Source organism: Schistocerca americana, chromosome X (assembly GCF_021461395.2).
Source record: "Schistocerca americana isolate TAMUIC-IGC-003095 chromosome X, iqSchAmer2.1, whole genome shotgun sequence".
In the NCBI taxonomy this organism is placed as follows: domain Eukaryota; kingdom Metazoa; phylum Arthropoda; class Insecta; order Orthoptera; family Acrididae; genus Schistocerca; species Schistocerca americana.
The window spans coordinates 632,949,001-632,966,220 of record NC_060130.1 but is presented as its reverse complement, the minus strand read 5'-3'; the positions used below and the strand labels follow the sequence as shown (position 1 = coordinate 632,966,220).

At 43.4% G+C, this 17,220-nt stretch overlaps 1 protein-coding gene across 1 annotated transcript in view; it reads left to right on the top strand.

Annotated features, from left to right (window-relative positions):
* The window catches only part of LOC124556216 (monocarboxylate transporter 10), a 459,031-nt gene that overhangs the window by 153,742 nt on the left and 288,069 nt on the right, over window positions 1-17,220 (top strand). The window lies entirely within an intron of this gene.

The window sequence follows — 17,220 nt, the reverse complement described above, 5'->3', positions numbered from 1 at the left end:
GTTAGTTAGGTTTAAGTAGTTCTAAGTTCAAGGGAACTGATGACCTTAGAAATTAAGTCCCATAGTGCTCAGAGCCATTTTTTGAACCTCCTCCCTCCTTTTCTCTTTCATTGCTACCCACTCCATCTCTTTCTAAAGTTGATTCCACTTAATCGTTATATTCTATTGCCCTTTTTTAAATTTATGATTCTAAAAAGCGTAATACATATTATCATTTACTGATCATAAATTGTAACGTTCTTCTTTTTAATGCATTTTTATGACTCAGCGCTATTTATGTTCACAGAGATATTACTAAGCTAAAACATACCTTCTTTGACATTACCTGTTGCGGGTTGTGGCTGCAAGTGGTCTTTCTGCGTGTCTGCTTACTGACTGATTTAAGGAAGCGCCGTTCACCTCATTAAATTCTGTTCAGTTGTATGTATCAGTGTCAATTCACTGCTTTGTGTAGCTGCTGCGGATGAGTCAGGAGGAAAGGTACATGCTTTGAGTGGTGATAGTATTAGTGTTTCTGAACAAAAAACTTCATATGGACGTATGTCCTATTCCGAATGGTTTCCGAGATAGAACTCATTTAATATCACTTTTGTACGTTTTTCTTCAATTACTCGGAAACCGCAGCCTCCAGCGAAAAGTGTCGCAGTACAAAATTAAACTATATTAAATTTTCTACAAAAAAGGTTCTACTCATTTTTTTCTCAATAACTAATGGTTTGTGTGAAGAGAGCGCGAGAATGTTGAAAAACTAGCTCGACGCGCGTGCGCTGTAGCTTATGTAGTTTTTGTAGCCCAGTTTGAGGTAGCATATTGAGGTAGCAAGTTGAGACGAACAGTTTGCAATGGGACACTTGTGACCTATCAAGTCGCGAAACTACCTCAAACATCATCAGTTACTCGCTAAAGTGCCACAGAGTGTTGTAATCAGGCCGGTACTATTATTGAGTATCACAGATGACATCTCAATGCACTCACCATTCGTTGGCAATGTTACCTTCGCTACTCTGTCACCGGAAAGCAATGCTTGTGAGAACAACAAGAGTTAGACTCTAGAGTCCAGTCGACATTTATTCCCTTTAGCGCCGAAATCTTAGCCCAAACTGAGAATCCATGCAGATGTGTGCCCCGCTCTTTCTAAATACGAGACTGAACTCAACTGGGTGAAATCGAAGTGACGTCCTCACATGAACATTTGTGTCCAGACGTAAAAACGCAACTGCCTACTTTGTTTTCCACTTACGAAGACACTTGCTGGGCTCATTTGTGTAGATTTTTCTCACATTGTTGTTGGATAAGGGAGGCATAATTTCAAGCGTTGCTTTGTCTCGTCCTAGACTTCAGCTCATCGACAAAGGTTGTCATCCATTTCATGGCTGTTGTTGGGATATGCAAAACCAGTGGCGGCTCGTGAGCTGGGTGTTCGCAAATTTTTAGATTCAGATAAATGTGAGAGTGTGAAATTAATAGCATTTGCTGTATAACAGTTATCCTTATTAACGAGTTTATGCAACTACAGCCACTGCGAATACTACTACTACTACTATTACTAACAATAATAACAATATGATGCATAACTCATTTGACAAAAGAATGAATTTTTTTGTGGAATCTTGTTGTTTTGTATATACACTCCTGGAAATTGAAATAAGAACACCGTGAATTCATTTTCCCAGGAAGGGGAAACTTTATTGACACATTCCTGGGGTCAGATACATCACATGATCACACTGACAGAACCACAGGCACATAGACACAGGCAACAGAGCATGCACAATGTCGGCACTAGTACAGTGTATATCCACCTTTCGCAGCAATGCAGGCTGCTATTCTCCCATGGAGACGATCGTAGAGATGCTGGATGTAGTCCTGTGGAACGGCTTGCCATGCCATTTCCACCTGGCGCCTCAGTTGGACCAGCGTTCGTGTTGGACGTGCAGACCGCGTGAGACGACGCTTCATCCAGTCCCAAACATGCTCAATGGGGGACAGATCCGGAGATCTTGCTGGCCAGGGTAGTTGACTTACACCTTCTAGAGCACGTTGGGTGGCACGGGATACATGCGGACGTGCATTGTCCTGTTGGAACAGCAAGTTCCCTTGCCGGTCTAGGAATGGTAGAACGATGGGTTCGATGACGGTTTGGATGTACCGTGCACTATTCAGTGTCCCCTCGACGATCACCAGTGGTGTACGGCCAGTGTAGGAGATCGCTCCCCACACCATGATGCCGGGTGTTGGCCCTGTGTGTCTCGGTCGTATGCAGTCCTGATTGTGGCGCTCACCTGCACGGCGCCAAACACGCATACGACCATCATTGGCACCAAGGCAGAAGCGACTCTCATCGCTGAAGACGACACGTCTCCATTCGTCCCTCCATTCACGCCTGTCGCGACACCACTGGAGGCGGGCTGCACGATGTTGGGGCGTGAGCGGAAGACGGCCTAACGGTGTGCGGGACCGTAGCCCAGCTTCATGGAGACGGTTGCGAATAGTCCTCGCCGATACCCCAGGAGCAACAGTGTCCCTAATTTGCTGGGAAGTGGCGGTGCGGTCCCCTACGGCACTGCGTAGGATCCTACGGTCTTGGCGTGCATCCGTGCGTCGCTGCGGTCCGGTCCCAGGTCGACGGGCACGTGCACCTTCCGCCGACCACTGGCGACAACATCGATGTACTGTGGAGACCTCACGCCCCACGTGTTGAGCAATTCGGCGGTACGTCCACCCGGCCTCCCGCATGCCCACTATACGCCCTCGCTCAAAGTCCGTCAACTGCACATACGGTTCACGTCCACGCTGTCGCGGCATGCTACCAGTGTTAAAGACTGCGATGGAGCTCCGTATGCCACGGCAAACTGGCTGACACTGACGGCGGCGGTGCACAAATGCTGCGCAGCTAGCGCCATTCGACGGCCAACACCGCGGTTCCTGGTGTGTCCGCTGTGCCGTGCGTGTGATCATTGCTTGTACAGCCCTCTCGCAGTGTCCGGAGCAAGTATGGTGGGTCTGACACACCGGTGTCAATGTGTTCTTTTTTCCATTTCCAGGAGTGTATATAAGCGGAGTGTGCGCTGATATGAAACTTCCTGGCAGATTAAATCTGTGTACTAGACCGATACTCGAACTCGGGACTTTTGCGTTTCACCGGCAAATGCTTTATCGATTTTTTTAAAATATTATTTTGTTCGTTCGGTGTGGACATCCCATGACGCTTGTTTACGTTCATCACTGATCCATTAACTCAGTTTTTTGTTACAGAGGGCCACTAACCCTCTGACCAAACACGCTGAGCTACCGTGCCGGCATCGACTGAGCTACCCAAGCACGACTCACGACCCGTCCTCAGAGCTTTCCTTTTCTGTTAGCATTTAGAATAGATTTAACTTAGTTCATGTTTACACTGCACAAGGAAGCCGATTCCCACACAGTAAACAACTAACTCCAAACACAAACTGCCGTTTGTGGGAATGATTAAACTCAAATAGTGATGTCTACCAAAATTATCACTTGACTAGAAGTCACTTGAGCAGAATACAAATGAGGCACTGAGGTCCATATGGGCCTAAAGTACACCGCCGTCGATCCTAAATTTAAGAGTATCAGAGAAACCAGTGATGCAGCTTTCCGTGGGCCTACAGCCCACCATAAGATCAACAGATTTCAGAAGCGTGAATGAATACTACACTCTCGCAATCGCCTGTGATGTACTTTAGGCCCTTATGATCTTCAATCTCAGCGTCTCTAACGGATTATTGTATGATAAAAATCATAACTTAATCCACTATAAATCATTCAGACACCCACAAAATAGGTTTGTCGTCAGTACAACTTTAACATATATTGACGACCAATCGAATTTTATTATAGTATATGGCGAGCGAACTAGCATATCTGCTATCATCTAGCAGGATTTATGCCAAGCGAACGGGGATAAAAGTCTGCTGCAGTGTGCTACCGCCTGGCGACGATGGCGTAAACTTCAAGGGCTACCTGTGCACATCGTGAACCGTGCACGTTGTTTATCAAATACGTATGTGTTTGGCCCATAAGGTAATTACGTCACGCGAGCTGCTCATGTGCAAAAACTCCTTAAAACGTGAGCAACTGAAGGTGTGCTCACGACCCTGATGCCAAGTTTCAGGGAGTATACAGGATCGGTAGTGCGATAGATTTAAGTGCCATATCTTTCAGAATGCAGCAGGCGCGTTTAACAGCATTCAAAGAAAAATAACCAATAAATCCGCAAAGTGTCGAAAGTGAGGGTGTTACATGCTCTTGCGCCCTTACACAGCAGCCACCAATGTCCAGAACTACTGACGTAGCTTACCTCCATCATTATGCTAAATGTGTATACATACTGCAGGGATGACTGCGACAAGTGCTTGTGTAGTGCATCGTTGCGCTTGTTGTTATGGACGATTCTGGAAATGAAAGGAAGGGACAGGATTAAACACAGATGTGTTCATAATCTTTTCCTCATGGTAGCAGCAAGGGTATTGCTGAGCTTCATGTCCCTACATGATGAAAGGATCACGACAGAAAGGCAATGGAGCTTCTGGACCAAATATACACACTGGCTGTTCCTCGGACAGTTACAGGTGGAAACGAGAGCAGGGTTCGCCTACTGCAGGGGCAGGTCAATAACTTCGAATCGTTGCCTCAAATGCATGACGTCTTCATGCCTATAACCATCCATTCCATCTCCTCCATCCCCTCCCTTTTCCTACAATTACAGACCAGTATTTTACTAGCCATTAAAATGAAACATCCAATCACAGCCCAGTATTTTACTGCCCATTAAAGAAACCGACGATCACTATGCATCACAGAGCTGCCATCTTGTTCTGTGATGCTACTTGGCACAAGTCTGAAAAGTATGCCACACACATGGCGATGTAGGTGGAATGATCTCGTATCCTTTTTAAGTAATGCGGTTTCCCAGATTACACTCTGCAGAATTCGGGCTGGGAGGGGGGTGGAGGGGCACTCAAGGGACGATATAGCTGGATATGACATCATGATTATGTGATTGGAAGTACCACTATCAAAATGGTTCAAATGGCTCTGAGCACTATGGGACTTAGCATCTGAGGTCATCAGTCCCCTAGAACTTAGAACTACTTAAACCTAACTAACCTAAGGACATCACACACATCCATGCCCGAGGCAGGATTCGAACCTGCGACCGTAGCAGTCCCGCGGTTCCGGACTGAGCGCCTAGAACCGCTAGGCCACCACGGCCGGCGAAGTACCACTATCTTGAATAACCAAACGAAAATGAAGAAAGAGTTGTTTTCTCTATGTAAATGTATACGCATAAATTTAAAAAAAGTCCAAGAATACTTGGTTTTTTATATGCTATACTTCCAAAAACCCTAATAAAGTCTCCTGTTTACAATGATCTACATGTATCTTTGGGAAGAGTGGGCTTCTTGTTACACAGAGCAGTATTTTACATGTGAATTTTGAATGAACTTCTGCTAGCAATGCACTTATTTCTCAGTAGATGGTAGCACCTGATAGTACAGTTACCATTCTAATCACTTGAGGGCATGCTGTCAGTATTAGAAAGATTAGGAGAGGAAATGTATTTTCTGTATCCGTTCTTAATTTTTTCATCTCAGAGTATTTTTTAATAACAACATTGCCTTTCTGAATATCAGTGTAAGTGCTGTATCGTGCGAAAGTCTTAACTTAAGCTGATTGGTAAGATATTTAAAACTTCTTTACAATTGAAAATTGATGCTTATCTGCAACCAAATCTAAAGTGGTGACATATGGAGCAATGTGATACAATTTCGACGAGGCTACTTGTAACACTCTAACAATCTGCCCCGTGTCACCAAATGTGTATTTAGTTTGGATGTTAAAACTACTGTTCAGTATATTATTTCGTCAAAGTGTCATGTTGTCTCCACTATGCAATAGCATAAGTTAGCATCATCAGCATAAGATGACAAACGTCTTGTACTGCAAATTAAGGTTTTTACCCTAGCATGGCTAATTGTAATGTTTGGTTGACTTAGGAAACTTGGTAGCTTAAAGCATAACAGTCCTTATTTTTTACACATATGTATGTGTATTTAAATCAGATTTGAAAATTACTGTTCAGGATGTTATTTTACCGAAGTATTATGTAGTTTTCACTGTGGAACAGCGTAAGTCAGTCTCACTGGTGGTGACTTACAGACACCTGAGTATGTGCATTGACAGAATCTCTTAGCGTGTCATATTCTGCTGAGTCAGCATAAAGTAGGTGAACTTTCTTAAGTTGTGACTAGACTCTCATCTTAGTAGTGCCAATGAGTGAACCATGTGTGTTTTGTACTGTTACAGAATAAATCTTTAATATTTTGCTAAATACCTTTCTGAAAAGTACTTTTTGGGCACCGTCCATGGTGTCACATTAATTTTAACTTGTAAGTTACACTAGTAGTGTCATTATTTTTATATATTTTTGGTACACAATACAGACAATTTATAAACATGAAAATAACATTGTGACACTTAATTTGAGAGTCAAGAGTCGTAATTTAATATATCTTAGCACGTAAGTTACACAACAATTGCACTCCTCCAGTAGTTGACAATCACAATCAAGTAATACCATACACACTGTCAGCTTCAAGTATTAAATAGTTGGTAAAATACTGGCTGTGATTAAAGGGGAAAGGATGTGGAGGGGCAGATGATGTCTTTCATGAAAGATCACAGTCCAAGGTCATTGACTTACCCCTGCATGTACGCAACTCCTGCCCACAACTCCACTTGGCACAGCTGCATATTTGGTCGAGAAACCCCATTGCCTTTCTACTAATCAGCATGGACAATAACACACCTTCAGGGTGCCCCATTTATCTTCACCACAGCCAAAAATTTTTTTTTCCAGAAACGAAAAGGGGACTGATGATCTCAGAAGTTAAATCCCATAGTGCTCAGAGCCATGTTGTTTACGTACTAGGGGACATAAACCAGCAAGACAGCCTTTCCAGTAACATTGTTCGTCGCGAAGATACGAACAGCAGTGTGTCTTTTTTAAATTGCACTCTGTAGTTCTTATTTGGTAATCCGCTTCCTCTCCTCAAGAGCTGCTCAGAAACGTATCGCAGTGTATTATTCACACAAACTTACTTTGACTCTCCTGTACTGACACGCAGTGCAGGTACCGGAAGCAACATAATTCGACCACTTGCTATAGTTAACAGTAAACAAACGGAAACACGAGACAAACCTATTCGACGTCTTGAACCGTTCTCGAAATAAATGGGCGTTATGTCTTACGCGACTCACCCTGTGTACTCCGCAAGCCACTATAAATAGTACGGCAGAGGGTGTATTGTGTATTAAACCGGGGACCTAGAAGCGACGGAGAGGCTTCGCCCCGACGTAGCCCGCAGATGGCAGAGGGTACTTTGTAACTCTGTAGCCATTCCCTAGCGTTTACAGTTTGCGTTTAATGCGCAGCGGTCTGGATTTTGACTCTAAGCCTGTTGTCAAGAAAAATGTACGCCACCACATTTCTCCTTTTACGTCCAAATGATGGGATCCAAAATTTGTTCTGAGTAAGGCTTCGAATTCGTTACCTCCACGTGAAGCGCCTACCGGTGCCGGTTAACATTCACCCGCTAGCGCTTGACTTCCAAACGTGGGATGTGTACAAGCTTACGGTAACCAGAAATTTTGTACTGACTCGGAAAAAATATAATTGAGATATGGAAGTGTAGTTCTGGCAGTTTAAAATTCAACACGAGATACTCAGCAACTTTTTTGCTGCCAGGGTAGAATTTTATTTTGTCTGCTGCTCGCTGACAGCAAATTCCGAAATTCTCTTTATCCATTGTTGTCGAATATCATGTACCCATCTTTAAATCGTATAGGCGACTTCTCTATAATTTCTGTAAATATGACATAAGAAGCAGTGTCTCACAATTACATAAGTATGTACATAACGTTTTTATTTCTTTAGTATGCGACTGCCTCCATGTGCTCCTTAGCAGAAGATTGCTAATTACTTTGAAATAAGTCATTTCTGTATAGAGGTTTGAGTCACATAACAACAGTTCGTGTTTCACAACGCTGATAGCACTAAGGAGTCATAAATGAGAAGCAAAAGTTGTCGGCTCAGTTGAACGCTGAACTGAAATGAAACAAATAATCGCGGCAAAAATGACAGACACAAGAAGAAACTAGATGAAAACACTATTTATTGTTACTGAAGTGGCACCAACGCTGGAAAGAATAAAAATGATGAGGAAATATGATGCTGGTTGGTTAAACGTGTATAGTTATTCGGTAAAAAAAAAAAAGAAAATACATATGTTTACAGAGAAGAGTGATTGACGTGCTATGTACTATCTTATTTTAGACACAATGAAATTTATAATACGATAACGGTCATCGACAGTTACAGCCATACCCTGGTCATCTTTTCAGATTTTATACGTTCACCAAATGGCACCTATGACGTATAGAATTTGAAGATGGTTAGCACACTGCCGAAACCAGTGATGCTTCTTATCGTATTAAAAACTTGATCTATCTAAAATAAGAAAGAATAGTATAAATATAATGTTATTTTAAGCTGGCTCTTAAACATCTGGTTTGATAGTAGCCGGTATGAAGAATACTACAATACAAATGTGCTGCAGCTGTTGATACCTGTAGCGATATTTTGGCGAGCAGTGCCCTCTTTTCCTGAGCTAGTTGCTTCTTATGTCATGCTTGCTTCGTCCGTCATTTGTTTGCTTACTCCCAAGGTGGTCGAATCCCGAACTTCGTCTCCTATATATTCCCCGGTTTTTAGTTAAACTTTGTCGCTGATCTCATTTGTGCTGTTCTCCTCAACACTTTCGCCTTTCTTTGGTTTGTTTCATTCCGTATTCTGTGCTCAGTAGACCGGACATATGTCTTGTTATTTTTACTCACTTTCAAAGAGGACACTGATTCGTCGGTGAATCGTATCGTTGATACTCATTCACCTCCACCTCTGAATTTTTCTTTAACTGACTTTTCTGAAAATGTTTGTTGCTCTCAGTATATACAGAAGCTTTTGAAACTGAATTTAATAAATTAGGAACTACGCCAATGGGAAACAGCACAGTAAAATCTACGAAAAGCCATTAATTTTCTTTAAATTACGAAAACTAATTCTCACTAGTACATTACAACACAGATTTGTAGCATTACACACAAGTACCTTCTCACTGAGTGATCGAACCTGTAATTCATGACACAGGTTAGAGGCTGCAATATCACAAAAAAGGGTGAGATTGAAAGGCAGTTTCATGCGACACACATTACATATCAATGTTCGTCAAACAACTCTTTTTCCAAAGCTGCGCAGTTTAATGCAGCTACCTGAGTAATTTTTCAGATTGACTGGAGAGCGGCTGTTTTGTCTATCAGCCACGCTGTAGTCGACAGCCGGCGTGTGTCTGTGGCTGGCCGCACCGTTACTGTGGAGGCGGATCAGTACGTTTATCGTCCGCAGCTCGTGGTCGTGCGGTAGCGTTCTCGCTTCCCACGCCCGGGTTCCCGGGTTCGATTCCCGGCGGGGCCAGTGATTTTCTCTGCCTCGTGATGAATGGGTGTTGTGTGATGTCCTTAGGTTGGTTAGGTTTAAGTAGTTCTAAGTTCTAGGGGACTGTTGACGATAGATGTTAAGTACCATAGTGGTCAGAGCCATTTGAACCAGTACGTTTATCCTCTGTTCCTGGCTTCGTCTCATTGCAGCATTTTACATTTACCGGATTTAGGAATCAAGGGGCCGGAAGTTCTTAAAATTAACAGAATTTACATTAAGGATCAGAAAAATGTAGACTGGAAACAGTGAGGTTTAGAAGCGAGCCTGACCAGGGGCGAGATGCTCAGCATGGATTCGCACAGTTGATCATAGACAGTTAGTAACTCAAATTACGCGTAATTTCAAATTAGGAATGACATCTCGTTTGAACGCTAGCGTCGGTGAAAAATTAAACTTATGATGAGATAATGATGTGAGAAACATGCCTTCCATGAAGGATCCGCGTTGAAGGCAATTAGTGTCACAGGCGACGTCTATTGTTCCGCAGAACGAGCTGGAGCCCCATCATGTATGTGCCACGTGTTCGAATGATGATCAGGAACTTCCATCAATAATTTCATTCAAAAACAATCAGGAAACATATATGTCTTTATCATGCCAGTCTTGATGGTTACACTTGTGGTCTTACGAGGCAGGAATTCATGTTGCTTGCGGCCACTAAACCCTAGAAGAGCCACACTCTCGGAGGCGTCTATTCACTAAGTAAAATTTTTGCTGATGGGTGACGCCTGTTGGGAAGTGTTGTCTAATGCAGAGATTTTACAGCTTTTACTATTCCATATTCAAGCGCAAAAAGGAAGTGCATGTCAGCGTATTTCGCGTTCGTGAAAATACCCATGTAAGTAACTCTGGAAAGCATCGTTAGTAGCTGCTGATGCGGCACGTATCAGATAAGCGAACGGTGCTAGTTTGCAGTAAATAGCTAAAGGGCGCTCTTCCGCTTCATGCCTCAAACTCTGCGTACAGCAGACTAAACAATATCACTGTTGCAACTTTGTTTGAGTAATTGTTATACGGGGTTTCGGCGCTATCTCCCTAGCGTTTGCCGAGGTAAATAGGAACACTGATGTGCCGTGTATGGTGAAGGTGTATACCGTGTCTAAATCTTTGCGTTCGAAAGCCTTACAATCCAGAATCGATATGCCAATCATGCTGTGAGCATTGTGGTAATCATCCCACCGACGTACCAAGTTGAAGACATCCGTTTGGTAAAAGCCATGCTCTGCTGGGGAAGAAGACCGTAACTACTTGCTGTACATCCTCGTCTTACAGGAATCATCGATCCTTCAAGGCATTTTTTAAGGCACCGAAGGCGTGATAATGGTATGAAGAGAGATCAGTACTGAATGTCGGGTACTCGAGTATCTCCTGCTTGAGTTGGCGTAGCTTCTGCGTTACATTTGCGATACGGTACGTGCGTTTTAACGAAAACTCTTCCATAGAAAAGATTTCTAAAGTCTGCGTGAGGACGTTCTTTTATGAGTGAAACGGTGATTCCATCATCTTTTCTTCTTCTTTTTCCTGCCCTTATTCTGTATCATCGTGGGGTCGGCATGTTACTCGAGATCTGACAATCTTGGTGGTAGCGGGTGGCACTTGCCCTTCCCGTCGCCAGCGACATAGGCCTATAGCTGCACTTGTCTATCCGACAGTTCTTGAAAACAAGAACGACCAACGCTGCGCCTTTTTGCTTCATTGACTCAGTAATGTATGACGAAATGAAAGGTCTTTCGCATAATCTGTATGTGGACCACAAAAGATCGAGTCCAGTGATTTAAGTCGATTTATTTTCTGCAATTGATTATTTCAGTTGTGCGCAGCTTGTGGTCTAGCGTTTAGCGTTGCTGCCTCTAGAGCCTGAGGTCCCACGTTCGATTCCCGTTTCCGCTCGGAGACTGGGTGTTCGTGGCATCCTCATCATTTCATATCATCACCATCGACGCGAGTCACTTATGTGACGTGAAATAGACCGAACTATCCCAAACGGGGTCTCCTGGAAACTGGTGACATTCGGTCATTTCTCTTTTCACTTATTTTAGATCTATTACTTCGAAGATTCTGGGACAATTGAAAAACGGAACAGTAGTAAGGAGTTCTGTAGTCAAACAATTTCGGAAGATGGATTTCTTTTCTTTCTTCTGAGTCATCCACCGTTTCGGAGTATGTTTAATGAAAAATCGAGTGATTCATTTACTGACTTAAAACCAAAACTTGTTAGGATTTTTTTTCAGGTCGGTAAGCAAAGCTTTACTGTCGAATTTGGTGAACGTGTCTCACGATTTCTCCCCACGCTAATATTTTCTCCTTTCACTTTTTGTTGTAACATGAAAGAAAATGCTAACTAATGTTTTGCAGACTAATTGAAGAATGTGAGGGCACCTCTGTTGCTACAGATTAGAGTACATGGATGTGGTACTGAGTAGTGGAATGACAGGGGCGCCAGCCCACTCTCCATTGTTGCCAAATGTATTCAAGATGGCGCCGATAAATATGTCAATGTCGCAATGGCGTCATGGTGGGAAGTTCAAATTTTGGCGGGAAGATAGGTCAATTGGGCTACCTCTGCTAACCTAACTCCCTCCCCCCCCCCCCACACCCTTCACCACCCCTTCCACCTCCCCTCCCCCAGAAAATGGCGGAAAGTTCAAATTCCAGCAGGACAATGCAACACACCACAGCTACTTCCACTAACCTAAGAAAATGGCGGGAAAATAGGTCACTTGGGCTAGCTCCACTAACCTAAGTCACCCGACTGCCACCTCTTCCTAGGAATTGGCGGGAAAAGAACTCAGCTCTTGCTGTATAGGATGGACATAAGTCTTTATTTTGTAGGCAGTCTTTATTTAAACAATTTGAGGCAGTAGCTCCATCCAGTGTATTCACCATGAGGCCTGGAATCCAACTGACCTAGTACACATTACTGCCACCAGACGGCATTGTCGTCGCTCCCGTGACGTAATCCGAGATGGCGATCTGGAGGGGAAAAATGTAGGGAAAAGGACTCGGTGTGTTCTGGGCTGCTGGAGAGAGAAAGGAGTGTATTTTATATATTTTGGAACAATTTATATAGGGACGGACTTCATGTAGTTAATTTATTACACTGATACAAAACACTCACCCTGATGTGCTTGGGGTGACGCTACACAGCATACAGACCTGCAAACTACTCGTAAATCACCGAAATACTGCAGTGCACTGATGTACAGACACGCAAACAACTCGTAAATTACCGAAATTGTGCAGTACACAGCATACAAACCTGCAAACTACTCGTAACTCACCGAAATAATGCAGTACACTCATGTGCAGACACGAAAACAACTTGCAAATTCTCAAAAAATAATTCATGTGTAACGTGATGCAAACACGCTCACAACGCATAAACAGCCAAAAGTAATGCACTGCACAAACACTCACTGCATGTAAAAAACGGTTTCAAACCATCGTCAACCACAACTATCAGAGGTTTCAATGTGCGCTTTGCAGAGCCAGCCGGATACAAGCCAGCGCCAGAGTCACATGTCTATGTAAATAAGCGCCAAGTCACTCTCTAGGCCGTGCATGCTTGTTTAAAATTGCTGGCGCAAAACCTCTCTACCTGTAGATAATGACGTCACTGGTCATGCAACAGAAATCTGTTCCAATGCTTCCCAGAAAAGCACAGGGTGCATTGTTCCTGGCGAACCTAACAGGACACGTGAGACACCTCCGGCCATGTATGCGCTTACCCAAACACCATGCGCAACTGCCGGTCGAGCGCAGGCCTAATTGTCAAGTGAGAGATGTCTGCACAGCGACTCACCCAAACACATGTCTAGGTAAATAAGAGCCAACGCCCCCCTAGATGCACTATAGAAATCTTCTGCAATGCTTACAGAAACTGTTAATGAAAACAGTCGAGAATAACACCGAAAGCATTCTTCCTGATGCTCCTAATGGCAGAGCCCGTCCATCACATATCAGACCCTCACAGAAATCGTAAAGTGTCCCAGAAATAGTAACAACTGCTTTTGTATGAGCTTTCGTGATGTCTTAGATTATGTGCATGGAAATTCTAGCCCTAACAGGATCTGTTCACGAAAATAGATCAGAATAACACTGATTGCATTCTTCCTGATGATCCTAACGAGGCACGCTGTCCATCACATGTTACCCTTCCTGGAAATCATTAAGTCCTGCTTTCAGCATACATCTCTGAAACACAAATGTTCTCACTGCTATGTAGAGGCTCCTCTACAAAGGATTTCTTGGGCATGAATGAAGCATTCTGATTGGCTCTTACTGAATGTACCCGCCAAATTACTGACGCTGCCAGTGTTTAATCACTGTTCGCCTTTTTTTCTGCAGACGAGACTTTCAGCGGTAAAAAACTATCTTGTACAGATCGCCACATTGCACTGACAGTTAAACTCTACAAAGTTGCCTACAGATTGTCAAATACATCCCATGTATTCACCGTGCTGCAGTGCAGCGACGAGGGAGGAAATTGGCACCGTAAACGTGGCCCATGACCGCTGCTGCAGAAGCACGTGTCAGCCAGAGAGAGGCCAGTCAACCATGGATGACCCCTTACCCAGGAGGATCTGAGTAGTAGGAGTTCAAGTACTGTCAATACTCCCAGCGCAAACACTTGTATTGAATCCTCTCAAATTTCCGCAGAGTATACACGCGACACATGCGGTCCCGAACACAACTCAGCATAAATTGGGTATTAGTTCACTATTTACTCATCCAGGGGGAGCCGTGAGCCAAATAATCATAAGTTGAAAGCTTTCTCGGACTCTCTGAACCGGTGTAAAAAGGATGTTATGCTTGGTTGCTGCTCTGCTTTCTACGGCCATCTCCAGACTCACAAGAATATTGGGAATCAGACAGATATTTATCAGTGTAACTAAAAGTAAATATTAGGATTGCTGCTGCATTCTGACACTGAACAATGTACTGGATATGTCTCCTATTTACGGCCATGGTTCCGGAAGGAATCTCAATATCTATAACGCACACAACTGACGCATCCTGACAGAACATAAGGAAAAAATGGTCAATTGACCTACAGCAACTTCCCCCCCCCCTCTAGAATGCATCATCTGTCTACCATTAAATCGTACATCGTTACAACTCTGTCTCAACCAATCACTCCATCCACTATGTCATCCTTTAACAAAGTTTCAAGTAAGTTTAGAGACAGATGGTTCTCTGTCTTCCTGAAAAGCGTCAGATACGGTAGTCAACTTGCATGTATCACTGTTACCTCAATAGACATACAGTAGAATGCTGCCTCGACGGAAAAAAGTGACTGTTTCCCTGATTCCCTTCACTTCCATGTTGACGTTTTCTCAGATTCCTCTTCCTGTCGCATACTTGTTCCCACGTGCAAGAATTGTTCTGCACCAACCAGAAGACACTCAAGTGCTTCCTCAATTTCCCCGCATTTTGGTCTATATTACCTCAGTTTATACGTATTTTCCACACTCTACCAATTTTTTATGTTAGCTTTACCCATGCGATCATGACATAACCTCTGGTTCTGTGTTCTAAAATTGCTTGTAAATGTAGTACAGCTGCCAACACCTAGCGGAAATGCACTTATCAGGAGGCTTAGTATAGCACTGTACTCGATTGTATCCAGTTGCCTCCACCCTGAATATTCCACATTTTCGGAGTGTCTGCTCTGTTTTATGTATGTCTATGTATGTGCATGTGTCGCAGACGGCGTTGCATAGTGTTACACATGCATTATTTTTTGAGAATTTTCGAGTTGTTTTCGTGTCTGCACATGAGTTTACTGCATTATTTCGGTGATTTACGAGTAGTTTGCAGTTCTGTATGCTGTGTATGGCACTATTTTGGTAATTTACGAGTTTTTTGCGTGTCACTACGTCAGTGTACTGCATTATTTCGGCAATTTACGAGTAATTTGCAGGTCTGTATGCTGTGTAGAATGACCCCAAGCACGTCAGGGTGAGTGCTTTGCATCAGGTAATAAATGAACTACATGAAATCCATCCCTAAATAAATAGTTCCAAAATAAATAATGTGCACTCCTTTCTCTCTTCGGCAGCCCAGAACAGACTGAGTCCTTTTCCCTCCATTTTTCCCCTCCAGGCCGCCATCTTGGATTATGTCATGGGAGGGATGATGGCGCCATCTGGTGGCAGTACTGTGTACTAGGTCAGTTGGACTCCAGGCATCATGATGAACACACTGGATGGAGCTACTGCCTCAAATTGTTTAAATAAAGACTGTCTGCAAACTCCTATCCAGCACAGGCTGAGTCCTTTTCCCACCAATTCCTACGAAGAGGTGGCGGTTGGGTGACTTAGGTTAGTGGAGGTAGTGTAAGTGACCTATTTTCCCACCATTTTCTTGGGTGAGTTGAAGTAGCCATGATGTGTTGCATTGTCCTGCTGGAATTTGAACTTCCCGCCATTTTCTGGAGGAGAAGAGAGGGGAGGGATGGTGAGGGGTGTGGGATGAGTGGGTTAGGTTAGTGGAGGTAGCCCAATTGACCTACCTTCCCCCCAAAATTTGAACTTCCCACTATGACGTCATTGCGACATTGCCATATCTATCGCCACCATCTTGGATCCACCATCTTGAATACATTTGGCAACAATGGAGAGTGGGGTGGCGCCCCTATAGTTCCACTACTGTACTGTATGTGACACGAAGCTACACTACAACGAAAATGAATGAAAATAATAAAAATGTCCCTGGTGACTTTTAGAGCGCGATAAAACTACCTAGTTACAAAAAATTCTCGGACTTCTTGCTGCGTCAGTTCAGGATGAAACCTCGAGCGTTCGACGATATTCACCATTGTCTTCATCAGTAGCAACTGTCATTTCTGGAAATCGTCGAAAGCTCGAATTTTTATTCTGAACTGACGCGACAAGGAACTGAGAATGTTTTATACCACAGTGCTTTCTCATACGTAAGTCCCTGGTGACTTTTAGAGCGTGATAGAACTACCTAGTTACAAAAAATTCTCGGACTTCTTGCTGCGTCAGTTCAGGATGAAACCTCGAGTTTTCGACGATATTCACCATTGTCTTCATCAGTAGCAACTGTCATTTCTGGAAATCGTCGAAAGCTCGAATTTTTATTCTGAACTGACGCGACAAGGAACTGAGAATGTTTTATACCACAGTGCTTTCTCATACGTAAGTCCCTGGTGACTTTTAGAGCGCGATAGAACTACCTAGTTACAAAAAATTCTCGGACTTCTTGCTGCGTCAGTTCAGGATGAAACCTCGAGTTTTCGACGATATTCACCATTGTCTTCATCAGTAGCAACTGTCATTTCTGGAAATCGTCGAAAGCTCGAATTTTTATTCTGAACTGACGCGACAAGGAACTGAGAATGTTTTATACCACAGTGCCTTCTCATACGTAACTACACTCTGCTAGAATCTGCAAGATTCATTATCATAAAATTATCTTCTCAGACCCGTGTGTACAAGGTACAACATTCAGTACTTGGTACAAGGATCACTGAATGCGTTAGTGAGCTGATGGCACAGTGGTCATTTGTATTACGAAGAAGTATTAGATGCAGATCAAACGACACATGTGTAGTCTTTCTTAGGGGAATCGGACGTGGCTTTTCATAGGAAATATACAGGAATTTGCCTTTAGTG